The sequence below is a fragment of the Salvelinus namaycush genome, unplaced genomic scaffold (assembly GCF_016432855.1).
Source record: "Salvelinus namaycush isolate Seneca unplaced genomic scaffold, SaNama_1.0 Scaffold12, whole genome shotgun sequence".
NCBI lineage: Eukaryota > Metazoa > Chordata > Actinopteri > Salmoniformes > Salmonidae > Salvelinus > Salvelinus namaycush.
Genome location: NW_024057897.1, coordinates 76940 through 93626, shown reverse-complemented (window position 1 = coordinate 93626; position 16687 = coordinate 76940). Strand labels below are relative to the sequence as shown.

At 44.6% G+C, this 16687-nt stretch overlaps 1 protein-coding gene across 2 annotated transcripts in view; it reads right to left on the bottom strand.

The window, feature by feature from the left end:
• Positions 1-16093, bottom strand: part of LOC120036073 (myelin-associated neurite-outgrowth inhibitor-like) — an 85811-nt gene extending 69718 nt beyond the window's left edge. For both annotated transcript variants that reach the window (XM_038982529.1, XM_038982530.1), the window contains exon 1: positions 15961-16093. The gene's annotated coding sequence lies outside the window, so the exon portion shown is untranslated. The remainder of the gene's footprint in view (positions 1-15960) is intronic.
• Between the last annotated feature and the right edge of the window lie 594 nt (positions 16094-16687).

Below are 16687 nucleotides of genomic sequence, written 5' to 3'. Positions count from 1 at the left end.
AAGTTTACATACACCTTAGCCATATACATTTAAACTCAGTTTTTCACAATTCCAGACATTTAATCCTCGTAAAAATCCCCTGTCTTAGGTCAGTTAGGATCACCACTTCATTTTAATAATGTAAAATGGCAGAATAATAGTAGAGATTTATTTCTTTCTTTCATTACATTCCCAGTGGGTCAGAAGTTACATACACTCAATTAGTATTTGGTAGCATTGCCTTTAAATTGTTTAACTTGGACGAAACGTTTTGGGTAGCCTTCCACAAGATTCCCACAATAAGTTGGGTGAATTTTGGCCCATTCCTCCTGACAGAGCTGGTGTAACTGAGTCAGGTTTGTGGGCCTCTTTGCTCGCACACGCTTTTACAGTTCTGCCCACAAATGTTCTGTAGGATTGAGGTCAGGGCTTTGTGATGGCCACTCCAATACCTTGACTTTGTTGTCCTTAAGCCATTTGCCACAACTTTGGAAGTATGCTTGGGGTCATTGTCCATTTGGAACACCCATTTGCGACCAAGCTTTCACTTCTTGACTGATGTCTTGAGATGTTGCTTCAATATATCCACATAATTTCCCTCCCTCATGATACCATCTACTTTGTGATGTGCACCAGTCCCTCCTGCAGCAAAGCACCCCCACAACATGATGCTGCCACCCCCGTGCTTCACGGTTGGGATGGTGTTCTTCGGCTTGCAAGCCTCCCACTTTTTCCTCCAAACAGAACGATGGCCATTATGGCCAAACAGTTCTATTTTTGTTCCATCAGACCAGAGGACATTTCTCCAAAAAGTACAATCTTTGTTCCCATGTGCGGTTGCAAACCGTAGTCTTGCTTTTTTATGGCGGTTTTGAAGCAGTGGCTTCCTCCTTGCTGAGTGGCCTTTCAGGTTATGTCGATATAGGACTCGTTTAACTGTGGATATAGATACTTTTGTACCCGTTTCCTCCAGCATCTTCACAAGGTCTTTTGCTGTTGTTCTAGGATTGATTTACACTTTTCGCACCAAAGTATGTTCATCTCTGGGAGACAGAATGCGTCTCCTTCCTGAGCGGTATGACGGCTGTGTAGTCCCATGGTGTTGATACTTGCGTACTATTGTTTGTACAGATAAACGTGGTACCTTCAGGCATTTGGAAATTGCTCCCAAGGATGAACCAGACTTGTAGAGGTCTACAATTTTTTTTCTGAGGTCTTGGCTGATTTCTTTTGATTTTCCATAATGTCAAGCAGAGGCACTGAGTTTGAAGGTAGGCCTTGAAATACATCCACAGGTACACCTCCAATTAACTCAAATGATGTCAGTTAGCCTATCAGAAGCTTCTAAAGTTATGGCATAATCTTCTGGAATTTTCCAAGCTGTTTAAAGGCACAGTCAACTTAGTGTATGTAAACTTCTGACCCACTGGAATTGTGATACAGTGAATTATAAGTGAAATAATCTGTCTGTAAACAATTGTTGGAAAAATGACTTGTGTCATGCACAAAATAGATGTCCTAACCGACTTGCCAAAACTATAGTTTGTTAACAAGAAATTTGTGGAGTGGTTGAAAAAGGAGTTTTAATGACTCCAACCTAAGTGTATGTAAACTTCCGACTTAAACTGTATGCGCATATATATATATATAGATATATATATATATAGGGTACCTGTCAAAAGTTGACACACCTACTCATTCAAGGGTTTATTTTAATTTTTTATATTTTCTACATTGGAGAATAATAGTGAAGACATCAAAACTATAAAATAACACATATGGAATCATGTAGTAACCAATTCAAAATATATTTGCCTTGATGGCAGCTTTGCACACTCTTGGCATTCTCCCAACCAGCTTCATGAGGTAGTCACCTAGAATGCATTTCATTTAACAGGGTGTGTCTTGTTAAAAGTTTGTATGTATACAGCTCTGTAAAAAATTAAGAGACCACTGCAAAATTACTATTTGGGTAAAATGAAAATTTTTGTTCATCCTCCACCAATTTTCACAGTGGGTGCGAGACACTGTGGCTTGTAGGCCTCTCCAGGTCTCACACCCACTGTGAAAGTTGGTGGAGGATCGGTGATGATCTGGGGGTGCTTCAGCAAGGCTGGAATCGGGCAGATTTGTCTTTGTGAAGGACACATGAATCAAGCCACGTACAAGGTTGTCCTGGAAGAAAACCTGCTTCCTTCTGCTCTGACAATGTTCCCCAACTCTGAGGGTTGGTTTTTCCAGCAGGACAATGCTCCATGCCACACAGCCAGGTCAATCAAGGTGGGGATGGAGGACCACCAGATCAAGACCCTGTCATGACCAGCCCAATCTCCAGACCTGAACCCCATTGAAAACCTCTGGAATGTGATCAAGAGGAAGACGGATGGTCACAAGCCATCAAACAAAGCCGAGCTGCTTGAATTTTTTTGCCAGGAGTGGCATAAAGTCACCCAACGTCAATGTGAAAGACTGGTAAAAGCTGTGATTGAAAATCAGGGTTATTCCACCAAATATTTATTTCTGAACTCTTCCTCAGTTAAAAAAATAGTATTGTGTTGTTTAAAAATGAATATGAACTTATTTTCTTTGCATTATTCGAGGTCTGACAACACTGCATATTTTTTGTTATTCTGACCAGTTCTCATTTTCTGCAAATAAATGCTCTAAATTACAATATTTTTATTTGGAATTTGGGAGAAATGTTGTCAGTAGTTTATAGAACAAAACAAAAATCTTAATTTTACCCAAACACAGACCTATAAATAGTAAAACCAGAGAAACTGATAATTTTGCAGTGGTCTCTTAATTTTTTCTAGAGCTGTATATATATTCCGGTGCTCACTCTGATATTTCTTAATTTCCTTCTTTTTACTTCCTTCTTGGATGATGTGCATATTGTTTTGTATTGGTCTTCACTTCCGGGTTGGAGCGAGTAGTCGCATTCCGCATTCCGCTTCGCTCCACAGGTAGTATTACCATTTCATTTTCATTTTCATTACAGTACAACGGTTTGATTTGTTTGATCTTAGCTGGCTACATAGCCGTCTTTGTATCAAAGATAATTGTGTAGTTATTGAGGTTCGCTAGCCAGCTATTTTCGTCCTAACGTAACGTAACGTAGTCAACACTGCTAGCTAGCCAGCTAGCCACCGAATAGCAGCACTGTAGAAACGATTACATTACAACGGAACGACTTGATTAGTGTAGTGTTAGCTAGCTACACAGTTGTCTTTGCTATCTTTGATTTGTTTGATCTCTACATAGCCGTCTTTGTATCAAAGATAATTGTGTAGTTATTGAGGTTTGCTAGCCAGCTATTTTCGTCCTAACGTAACGTAACGTAGTCAACACTGCTAGCTAGCCAGCTAGCCACCGAATAGCAGCACTGTAGAAACGATTACGTTACAACGGAACGACTTGATTGCGTAGTGTTAGCTAGCTACATAGTTGTCTTTGCTGTCCTTGTATCCAAGATAATTGTGTAGTTTAGAGAAATTTAGAGAAATTGTCGAGGTTACCTAGCCAGCTACACTTTCAAACAAAGTCAACAACGCAGCCACTGCTAGCCAGCCTACTTCACCAGCCAGCAGTACTATATCATTTTAGTCAATAAGATTTTATCTTTTTTTGCAACGTAAGCTTAACTTTCTGAACATTCGAGACGTGTAGTCCACTTGTCATTCTAATCTCCTTTGCATTAGCGTAGCCTCTTCTGTAGCCTGTCAACTATGTGTCTGTCTATCCCTCTTCTCTCCTCTCTGCACAGACCATACAAACGCTTCACACCGCGTGGCCGCCGCTACTCTAACCTGGTGGTCCCAGCGCGCACGACCCACGTGGAGTTCCAGGTCTCCGGCAGCCTCTGGAACTGCCGATCTGCGGCCAACAAGGCAGAGTTCATCTCAGCCTATGCGTCCCTCCAGTCCCTCGACTTCTTGGCACTGACGGAAACATGGATTACCACTGATAACACTGCTACTCCTACTGCTCTCTCCTCGTCTGCCCACGTGTTCTCGCACACCCCGAGAGCTTCTGGTCAGCGGGGTGGTGGCACTGGGATCCTCATCTCTCCCAAGTGGACATTCTCTCTTTCTCCCCTGACCCATCTGTCTATCGCCTCCTTTTAATTCCATGCTGTCACAGTTACCAGCCCTTTCAAGCTTAACATCCTTATCATTTATCGCCCTCCAGGTTCCCTTGGAGAGTTCATCGATGAGCTTGACGCCCTGATAAGTTCCTTTCCTGAGGATGGCTCACCTCTCACAGTTCTGGGTGACTTTAACCTCCCCACGTCTACCTTTGACTCATTCCTCTCTGCCTCCTTCTTTCCACTCCTCTCCTCTTTTGACCTCACCCTCTCACCTTCCCCCCCTACTCACAAGGCAGGCAATACGCTTGACCTCATCTTTACTAGATGCTGTTCTTCCACTAATCTCACTGCAACTCCCCTCCAAGTCTCCGACCACTACCTTGTATCCTTTTCCCTCTCGCTCTCATCCAACACTTCCCACACTGCCCCTACTCGGATGGTATCGCGCCGTCCCAACCTTCGCTCTCTCTCCCCCGCTACTCTCTCCTCTTCCATCCTATCATCTCTTCCCTCTGCTCAAACCTTCTCCAACCTATCTCCTGATTCTGCCTCCTCAACCCTCCTCTCCTCCCTTTCTGCATCCTTTGACTCTCTATGTCCCCTATCCTCCAGGCCGGCTCGGTCCTCCCCTCCTGCTCCGTGGCTCGACGACTCACTGCGAGCTCACAGAACAGGGCTCCGGGCAGCCGAGCGGAAATGGAGGAAAACTCGCCTCCCTGCGGACCTGGCATCCTTTCACTCCCTCCTCTCTACATTCTCCTCTTCTGTCTCTGCTGCTAAAGCCACTTTCTACCACTCTAAATTCCAAGCATCTGCCTCTAACCCTAGGAAGCTCTTTGCCACCTTCTCCTCCCTCCTGAATCCTCCTCCCCCTCCTCCCCCCTCCTCCCTCTCTGCAGATGACTTCGTCAACCATTTTGAAAAGAAGGTCGACGACATCCGATCCTCGTTTGCTAAGTCAAACGACACCGCTGGTTCTGCTCACACTGCCCTACCCTGTGCTTTGACCTCTTTCTCCCCTCTCTCTCCAGATGAAATCTCGCGTCTTGTGACGGCCGGCCGCCCAACAACCTGCCCGCTTGACCCTATCCCCTCCTCTCTTCTCCAGACCATTTCCGGAGACCTTCTCCCTCACCTCACCTCGCTCATCAACTCATCCTTGACCGCTGGCTACGTCCCTTCCGTCTTCAAGAGAGCGAGAGTTGCACCCCTTCTGAAAAAACCTACACTCGATCCCTCCGATGTCAACAACTACAGACCAGTATCCCTTCTTTCTTTTCTCTCCAAAACTCTTGAACGTGCCGTCCTTGGCCAGCTCTCCTGCTATCTCTCTCAGAATGACCTTCTTGATCCAAATCAGTCAGGTTTCAAGACTAGTCATTCAACTGAGACTGCTCTTCTCTGTGTCACGGAGGCGCTCCGCACTGCTAAAGCTAACTCTCTCTCCTCTGCTCTCATCCTTCTAGACCTATCGGCTGCCTTTGATACTGTGAACCATCAGATCCTCCTCTCCATCCTCTCCGAGCTGGGCATCTCCGGCGCGGCCCACGCTTGGATTGCGTCCTACCTGACAGGTCGCTCCTACCAGGTGGCGTGGCGAGAATCTGTCTCCGCACCACGTGCTCTCACCACTGGTGTCCCCCAGGGCTCTGTTCTAGGCCCTCTCCTATTCTCGCTATACACCAAGTCACTTGGCTCTGTCATATCCTCACATGGTCTCTCCTATCATTGCTATGCAGACGACACACAATTAATCTTCTCCTTTCCCCCCTCTGATAACCAGGTGGCGAATCGCATCTCTGCATGTCTGGCAGACATATCAGTGTGGATGACGGATCACCACCTCAAGCTGAACCTCGGCAAGACGGAGCTGCTCTTCCTCCCGGGGAAGGACTGCCCGTTCCATGATCTCGCCATCACGGTTGACAACTCCATTGTGTCCTCCTCCCAGAGTGCTAAGAACCTTGGCGTGATCCTGGACAACACCTTGTCGTTCTCAACTCACATCAAGGCGGTGACCCGTTCCTGTAGGTTCATGCTCTACAACATTCGCAGAGTACGACCCTGCCTCACACAGGAAGCGGCGCAGGTCCTAATCCAGGCACTTGTCATCTCCCGTCTGGATTACTGCAACTCGCTGTTGGCTGGGCTCCCTGCCTGTGCTATTAAACCCCTACAACTCATCCAGAACGCCGCAGCCCGTCTGGTGTTCAACCTTCCCAAGTTCTCTCACGTCACCCCGCTCCTCCGCTCTCTCCACTGGCTTCCAGTTGAAGCTCGCATCCGCTACAAGACCATGGTGCTTGCCTACGGAGCTGTGAGGGGAACGGCACCTCCGTACCTCCAGGCTCTGATCAGGCCCTACACCCAAACAAGGGCACTGCGTTCATCCACCTCTGGCCTGCTCGCCTCCCTACCTCTGAGGAAGTACAGTTCCCGCTCAGCCCAGTCAAAACTGTTCGCTGCTCTGGCACCCCAATGGTGGAACAAACTCCCTCACGACGCCAGGTCAGCGGAGTCAATCACCACCTTCCGGAGACACCTGAAACCCCACCTCTTTAAGGAATACCTAGGATAGGATAAAGTAATCTTTCTAACCCCCCCCTCCCCCTTAAAAGAGTTGGATGCACTATTGTAAAGTGGTTGTTCCACTGGATATCATAAGGTGAATGCACCAATTTGTAAGTCGCTCTGGATAAGAGCGTCTGCTAAATGACTTAAATGTAATGACTTAAATGTAAATGTATTGCTAGGGTACAGCTAGAAACAAGCATTTCGCTGCACCTGTGATAACATCTGCAAATGTGTGTACGCAACCAATAAACTTGGATTTGGTTTGATTCAAGAGGTGAGCTAATTTATTCCTGTTTGGAAAAGCAGGGAGCCTGAAGCTGTCATATTCTGGGAAGGACAGCTAAAGAAGATGACATGGAGCTGCACTAATCAATTATAAATCAAACAGGCCCCTAGATGGCTTCCACTTAGACCTGCCCAGGGCTGGGCCTGTGGGCCTGCTAAAAAACTACTGGGAGCCAACATGGCTCCACCAGGGAACCTGAATGAGGGTCGGACAGAAGCGTGTGAATCAATTATTAACTCTTGGGGTTCTTTAAAAACAGGGGCCTAGACTAACATCAATATTCATATTCTTTACGCTTATGGGGTGTCCTGATTCAGGGTTTCCGTTAGGCGGTAATTGACGGCCGTTAAATGAACATTTGATAAATTGTATCCGGCCCGGGAGGAAAAACATCATTAGATAGGCCATCAGCGTTTCACCCAACACTTTACAATATGAGCTGGAGACAGTATGCATTTTGAAAACATACTTAATTGTTTGAATATCCGACCATAGAAAGGTGTACGCAATTATTTTATAAAGACTTCATAGGCGGCGGGTGAGTTTCAAGTTTGGGGAAGCATACAACTTATCCTACCATTTCTACCAGTCTGCGTGTCAGTTATGATTTTCATATGTGCATTTTTGTGGAACAGTTTCATTTCAATAATAAAGTTTTTCGATCCTCAAAATCATTGTCACGTGGTTAATCCTAAAAATCTTAATTAAATGATAAAAATATAAACGCTAACAATCAACTAAAGCACCAGCCTCTGCCATATGGACACATTGATACGCCGTAATCATTTTTTATTTTAGTAGGCAAGTCAGTTAAGAACAAATTCTTATTTTCAATGACGGCCTACTAGGGAACAGTGGGTTAACTGCCTTGTTCCGTGGCAGAAGGACAGATTGTTACCTTGTCAGCTCGGGGGTTCGATCTTGCAACCTTTCGGTTACAAGCCCAACGCTCTAACCACTAGGCTACCTGCCGCCCATTGGCGGGCTAAATAGCATAAATGAGCGCATGGTACTCAGAGATGGTACTCAGAAATAGGCCTACTGTGAGGACCTTTTAGGAGGTCATTCGCAATGGATGTTAAAAAAACAGACTTCGTTGACTTTGTGAGGTGAAGAAATAATAAGTGAGAATCTCAGCTTATTAGTGGTGGATGTGGTGACTAAGCCAATCAGAAATCAAACATCCCAAAATGGGCACTTTCCTACATTTGTGAGCAGTAGGCCAGGTAGGCTATGCGTGCTCAGGGGCGTGCACTCATTATTCATCCTTAACCAGACAGAGAAACCAGACTCATGCTCATATGGAGCTCTACAAACAAAAGACAAGGAGAAAATGGACAACTCGTAAATGATGGTATGAATAAATAAACCAAAACTCACGTTGTCACAAGTGTAGCAGGTTGTGAACTGTGCAAACAACATTTCCACTCCGAGAACACTACAATGACTGTAGGCCTAATTAATAATACAAATAAATTAACAAAAATGTATGTAACCAAATGACAGGGATTAACAGTACATTTACGACTGGTGACATATGTAATGGGGAATTGATCAAAAACAATAAAAGGGCTAAAAATTCACATGAAACAACAAATGCGCAAGAATTGGCGGGAGACACCTGAGTGGATTCTGGAGAGCTGAGCTCATGCATTCTGCAACGAGACCCGCCTATAGGCTATCTTCGCCACACACCCCTCTTCTTCTTGGGTCAACATTTTAAATTATACTCAAGACACATTATCTTCTCTGCAACTCAATAATCAGCTAGGCCTTTTGCCACGCGTCATCTTCAATTAATATTTTTGCAGGAATCTCCTTGCAAATGATTTTGCCGAAGATTGTATCTCTGACTTCCTCACATGCCATTCTCTCCTGTTAATTTATTTTCATACCAACTTTCTTTCGTTGTCCAGAAGCCAAATGCTAGAGCTGTCGCCGACAAAAAAATTATAATATTGGTCAACCAATAGTCTTCTGTTGTTTTCGACCAATCAACTGGGCGAAATTTTAAAACGTGTATTTTTCCCAAAAATAGACACCCTATATGTTTGAATAAAATCAACAATTAGTAGGCTACTGAGATTGGCTGATGCTTTAAGCACTGCGATGACAAATTTAAACACACAAATTACGAAAGAGGGAGCCAGAGATTAATATAGCCTAACCAGATTTATTTGTATTTTTAATAACCTGTTCCCAAACCTCCTCCTTCCACTGCTGGTGGCCTTCACAGATTCTGCCAAGTTATCTTACCATTTCTACCTATCTACGTGCCAGTTATGACTTTCATATGAACATTTCCCGTTGAACAGTTTTTATTTATTTCATAATAAAGTCTTCGTATATCATTGTCATGTGATTATTAAAAATTATATGTAAATCTAAATGAGAATTATACAAATCTAAAAGTAACTTCTATTGCCGACTAAAAATAGCCTACACTTGTAAATGGAATGAAATAACCAAAACGTGTTTCTCACAAGTGTAGCCTAGGTTAATTTATGTATTTACTATGGATCCCCATTAGCTGCTGCCTCTTCCTGGGGTTTGGCTAAATGAAGGCAGTTTTACAATTTTAAAAACATTAGAATACATTCATTACAGAATTCACAGCACACTAAATGTGTGCCCTCAGGCCCATACTCCACTACCACATATCTACAACACAAAATACATGTGTACGTGTGTGTATAGTGTGTATTTTATCATGTGTGTGTATGCATGTGTCTGTGCATTTTTGTGTTGCTTCACAGTCCCTGCTGTTCTATAAGGTGTATTTTTACCTGCTTTTTAAATCTAGTTCTACTGCTTGCATCAGTTTCCTGGTGTGGAATAGAGTTCCATGTAGTCATGGCTCTATGTAGTACTGTGCGCCTCCCATAGTCTGTTCTGGAATTGGGGACTGTGAAGAGACCTCTGGTGGCATGTCTTGTGGGGTATGCATGGGTGTCTGAACTTTGTGCTAGTCGTTTAAACAGACAGCTCGGTGCTTTCAACATGTCAATACCTCTCACAGATACAAGTAGTGATGAAGTTAATCTCTCCTCTACTTTGAGGCAGAAGAGATTGACATCCATCTTATTGTTTGCTCTCTGTGTACATCCAAGGGCCATCCGTGCTGCCCTGTTCTGAGCCAATTGTAAGGTGCCACACCTGAACAGTAGTCCAGGTAAGACAAAACTATGGCCTGTAGGACCTGCCTTGTTGATAGTGCTGTTAAGAAGGTAGAGCAGCGCTTTATTACAGACAGACTTCTCCCCATCTTAGCTACTGTTGTATCAATATGTTTTAACCATGACAGTTTACAATCCAAGGTTACTCCAAGTAGTTTAGTTACCTCAACTTGCTTAATTTCCACATTATTTATTACAAGATTTAGTTGAGGTTTAGGGTTTAGTGAATGATTTGTCCCAAATACAATGCTTTTAGTTTTTGAAATATTTAGGACTAACTTATTCCTTGCCACCCACTCTGAAACTAACTGCAGCTCTTTGTTAAGTGTTGCAGTCATTTCAGTTGCTGTAGTAGCTGTATAGTGTATAGTGTTGAGTCATCCGCATACATAGACATACCATCTTTACTCAGCCTAGACAGCAACCCTGGGGAATTCCTGATTCTACCGGGATTATGTTGGAGAGGCTTCCAATATATAACACCCTCTGAGTTGTCTTATTTTTTACCCCTTTATCTCCCCAATTGGTAGTTATAGTCTTGTCCCACCGCTGCAACTCCCGTACAGACTCGGGAGAGGCGAAGGTCTAGAGCCATGCGTCCTCCAAAACACAAAACGCACTGCTTCTTGACACAATGCCCGCTTAACCCGGAAGCACCAATGTGTCGGAGGAAACACCGTACAACTGGTGACAGTGTCAGCATTGCGCCCGGCCTGCCACAGGAGTCGCTAGAGCGCGATGGGACAAGGACATCCCGGCTGCCCAAACCCTCCCCTAACCCGGACGACGCTGGGCCAATTGTGCGCCGCCTCATTGGTCTCCCCGTCTCAGCCGGCTGCGACACAGCCTGGGATCAAACCCGGATCTGTAGAGACGTCTTAGACCACTGTGCCACTCGGAAGGCCCCTCTGTGTTCTGTTAGACAGGTAACTCTTTATCCACAATATCACAGGGGGTGTAAAGCCATAACACAAGTTATTCCAGCAGCAGACTATAATCAATAATGTCAAAACCACACTGAAGTCTAACAGCCCCCCCACAATATTTGTATTATCAATTTCTCTCAGCCAACCATCAGTGCTGTGCTTGTTCCCTATGAGCATGCTGTAAGTCTGTTGTCAATTTATTTGTTATAAAATAGCATTGTATCTAGATTGTGCACTCTGCAAACAACATATCCACTCTGACAATGAGAACTGTAAAAGATTAATAATAATAATATATTGAATGATTCAACAGAAATTACAGTAACCAAATAAACATTGTAGATGAGAAATTATGGGAATGAACAGTACATCTACTACTGGTGATACTGGTGAACCATCCCGCGGTCTCCACAATGGATTAGTCCACTCAGACGGGTCTCCACAATGGATTAGTCCACTGAGACAGGTCTCCACAATGGATTAGTCCACTGAGACAGGTCTCCACAATGGATTAGTCCACTGAGACAGGTCTCCACAATGGATTAGTCCACTCAGACGGGTCTCCACAATGGATTAGTCCACTGAGACAGGTCTCCACAATGGATTAGTCCACTCAGACGGGTCTCCACAATGGATTAGTCCACTCAGACAGGTCTCCACAATGGATTAGTCCACTGAGACAGGTCTCCACAATGGATTAGTCCACTGAGACAGGTCTCCACAATGGATTAGTCCACTGAGACAGGTCTCCACAATGGATTAGTCCACTCAGACAGGTCTCCACAATGGATTAGTCCACTCAGACAGGTCTCCACAATGGATTAGTCCACTCAGACAGGTCTCCACAATGGATTAGTCCACTCAGACAGGTCTCCACAATGGATTAGTCCACTGAGACAGGTCTCCACAATGGATTAGTCCACTGAGACAGGTCTCCACAATGGATTAGTCCACTGAGACAGGTCTCCACAATGGATTAGTCCACTGAGACAGGTCTCCACAATGGATTAGTCCACTGAGACAGGTCTCCACAATGGATTAGTTCACTCAGACAGGTCTCCACAATGGATTAGTCCACTCAGACAGGTCTCCACAATGGATTAGTCCACTGAGACAGGTCTCCACAATGATTTAGTCCACTGAGACAGGTCTCCACAATGGATTAGTCCACTGAGACAGGTCTCCACAATGGATTAGTCCACTGAGACAGGTCTCCACAATGGATTAGTCCACTGAGACAGGTCTCCACAATGGATTAGTCCACTGAGACAGGTCTCCACAATGGATTAGTCCACTGAGACAGGTCTCCACAATGGATTAGTCCACTGAGACAGGTCTCCACAATGGATTAGTCCACTGAGACAGGTCTCCACAATGGATTAGTTCACTCAGACAGGTCTCCACAATGGATTAGTCCACTGAGACAGGTCTCCACAATGGATTAGTCCACTCAGACAGGTCTCCACAATGGATTAGTCCACTGAGACAGGTCTCCACAATGATTTAGTCCACTGAGACAGGTCTCCACAATGGATTAGTCCACTGAGACAGGTCTCCACAATGGATTAGTCCACTCAGACAGGTCTCCACAATGGATTAGTCCACTGAGACAGGTCTCCACAATGGATTAGTCCACTCAGACGGGTCTCCACAATGGATTAGTCCACTGAGACGGGTCTCCACAATGGATTAGTCCACTGAGACAGGCCTCCACAATGGATTAGTCCACTGAGACAGGCCTCCACAATGGATTAGTCCACTGAGACAGGCCTCCACAATGGATTAGTCCACTGAGACGGGCCTCCACAATGGATTAGTACACTGAGACAGGTCTCCACAATGGATTAGTCCACTGAGACAGGTCTCCACAATGGATTAGTCCACTGAGACAGGTCTCCACAATGGATTAGTCTACTGAGACAGGTCTCCACAATGGATTAGTCTACTGAGACAGGTCTCCACAATGGATTAGTCCACTGAGACAGGTCTCCACAATGGATTAGTCCACTGAGACAGGCATCACTCAAGACAGGCGTCAATCAAGACATGTGCCATACATTTTGTATAATTTTTTTGTTGTTGCAACTGCTCGACTAAAAAGTGACTGGTCGACCAACAGCCAATCGACCAGTCAACTACATGGGGTCAGCCCTACCAAATGAGCAACCCATCCTAGTCGTTGCATCCTTAGATCCACCATCTTTCTCTAACATCTACCGTGCTGTTTAGAATGGTGGTTTTCCCTGCCAATTACATTTTGGCAAATGTTTGAAAATGACGTTTCATTGGCTGCTTCATTACAGGAGTTGCATGTTTTTGTTCAGATTAATTACCATAATCTACATGTGATTTCTGTCATTGTGATCACTGTGGGTGGATGCACTAATGGGTTACACACCCGATGAATACGTGTCTGGTACATTTCTCAAATGGCCGGTAAATTAAAAATGTTCTCGTCATGTTGTCCAGCGCCACATTTTCCTAAGGGATGTACCAGAATGTAGTTGGTGTTACTAGAGAAAATAGAGGGAGTCCCTAGACACACACCTCTCTGTAGTAGTGTCTCAGAGATCAGACTAAACAGATGACAAGCCAACTGGTCACAGCATGGTTGGACAGCATGACTGACTCACAGAACCTGGCCTTGGACTTCAGCACTTCTGTCCGTCTGGTCGGACAAGCTCACCTTTTGGGGATACCACAGAGAATATGGTCTAGGCCAGAACTAACCTCTCACAAGGTAAGAGGACATAGAGGAATTTTCCATTAAAACTCTGATTTGGCAGACACTACACAGGCCGATGAGTGATTGTCACCAAGAAGAAGCAGAAGCAGCACTGTCAGGTAGGGCAAGAGATAACAAGGCACAGAGGTGGGCCAGCACACGTTGTGACACCTGACGGGACTAGCCATGGGTTTATTTACAGGTGTAAAAGGAATAACACAGGAAACAAATGATCCTGGATCAGAACTAGGGCCACACACACAGATTGTTGAGAGTGAGACCACAGAGAAATGCACTCATGGCCCAGCTTCCAGTTTCCACTCTGGCATCTCCGCCACGAGAACAGAAAGACACACAGGATTGTTTGATCCTGGCACACACACACACACACACACACACACACACACACACACACACACACACACACACACACACACACACACACACACAGGGAGAGATGTTTAACACACACAAACAACGAGTCAAGAAGCACACACATCTTGCACTACAACAAATGATGCTGAGGGCACTGACACCCAATGACAGCATCGTCTCACCTAAAGATTAACAAGCAGTCAAAGGACATAACTGAGATAAACTGGAATAACATTCTTTCAACACTTCTGTAAAATAACTAGCCTATTTCAACATCGACCTGCCACTGTAATATCAAAACACACAACCCTAGAGATCAAAACAAGACATCAACAATAATGTTCTGAAGTCAGGAAGCTGTTCAAATACACATCTTTCAGTCCTTGACAGCTGAGCATTCATTCAATACACAAAGAGGACTAAGAGATGATGCTGCCTCTGACGGGACGATTCCTCCTGAATTGAGAGTAAATGGCCTGTACTGATCCACTGGTCCTATTCACAAGCAGAACGATCAGACAGCAGTACAGTCTATTCCCTCTGCAGTCCTGTAGGCCTGTATCCTTCTCCCTCCCTGTGACAGTTTTATGGCTGCATTGTTTGAGCTGCCTACCATTCAAGCACACAACAGTTTATAACTCACGCACACAAAGGTAGGCCTACACGTGGTTTCAGGCTTTATCGGGTTAAATCATTGTAGTTTGAGTGCCGTCCACTTTCTCTATAGCGCATATTTTAATGGCTGTTAATACAGGGTCTTTACTTTGTGTCGAGGTATGCAGTTATGAATAAAAGGGACAATGACATTAATTGTCCCACTTACTTTGCGATAGCTAGACGCCTGTGTTGTCAATACTGCTTGGGCCATGAATGATTTTCAGTGTTAAGTAATACTGTTATAACACGGCATAGTTATTAAACCATATATAGACAACATTTACATATCCTAATTATTATGACTGTCGTGATTGATTGCACAAATTCACACACGGGTTATAACGCCAGCCAGTAGTCACAAAACCAGCGATAAATCCCTATTATAAACCGGATAATCCGAAATTCGCAGATTAGGCTCACATCAATAGAATAATCCAGAAAGGATTCGGGCTGTTAACGATTCTCTTTTAACACGCATCTGAAATTGCTGATTGCCTTGTAAAATCTAAACAACACCAGGTTAAATGAGAACAACGCAATGGCCACTTCAGTTATTGCTGGTTTGAGAACGGTAAACAAAAATTACATTTCATTTTTGACAAAGCGCTTTGGGAAAGTGATTTAGTTTAAACCCACATCCACGGCAATGGTTTAAGCGAGTTACATTCCAACATTATTAAACAGAACAGAGATGGTTTGACAAAAATGGGCACATAAGCTTTAGACACCATTTTGAAAAACCACTCTGTTCTTTACTGCGCTGCGTGGAATGAAAAATGCGTGACTAGCGAGTTATTGAAAACTAGCTAGGCACTAGACAATTCCAACGCGATCATACTGTATCCCATCACGTTTACCAACATAGTTGCATCAGTCACACACTGTCCCTTCTCTTACAATCTGTCAATCGATAACTAGATTGACTAGCTATTTTATCTCAAACGATGGAGGAAATGCATTACATTTCGTCACACCAAGTAGCTAGCTATCAAGTCCATCACTGAAATGTTATTTTTGTCCACCAACTAGGCTAGCTAGCTCGCTAATGCTAGCTATCCTCCATCATCATTGTATTTTCCGAGTACCATGCCATATCCGTGTCGGACAATTGACAGGAAAAGGGGGAAAGAGTATAGATGACACAACAACAATATTTAGCGGGTGATCCTTACCAATGTCTGATTGACAAATGTGGCTCTCTAAATTCCTTATTTTGTTCAGGTATCTTCAAACTCGCTGGCACTGGCAATGTAAACGGTGTCGGCGCTCTAGCTTCTCACTACAGCGATTTCGAGCTTGCAGCGGCGTTGGGAACACCGCGGAATGGGGGATGGGGATGCCGAGAGAGGGAGGGATGGGGGACTGGGGGGAGGGATGGGGGACTGGGGGGAGCGAGGGGCCAGCAGCAGGCAAACATTGGACGTTGATGGGCTTTTCAGGCTCGCAAAATTACACCGCCTCTAGAACTACAACTTCAGCTTTAAAGTGAGTATAACTATATTAGTTTGGAAGTAACTAATTTTGAAGACAAGTTCAACCTGCCTCTCTCGCACAGGACATTTCTGATCCCCAGCGCCCATGGGCACCCCTACAATTAACACATACCACTACTTTCCCCAATGCTACACATTCCTTTGTCTCATGCCCTTCTGCACACTTCCCACACCTAGGATCCTCCCTCCTACACATTACTGCCACATGCCCATAAACTTGACACTTGTCACAACATAATGTATTCGGCACAAAAGCTCATATGGGCTAACTTATATATCCAAACAATTATCACAAGACCACTTCTGGTTAACCTCACCGATTCCACAACACCCAACTCCGTTTTCATCCACCCAGAAACCACAAATAGGTCAGTCAAAAGGCAAGGGTCCACTTTTTCCAAAAACT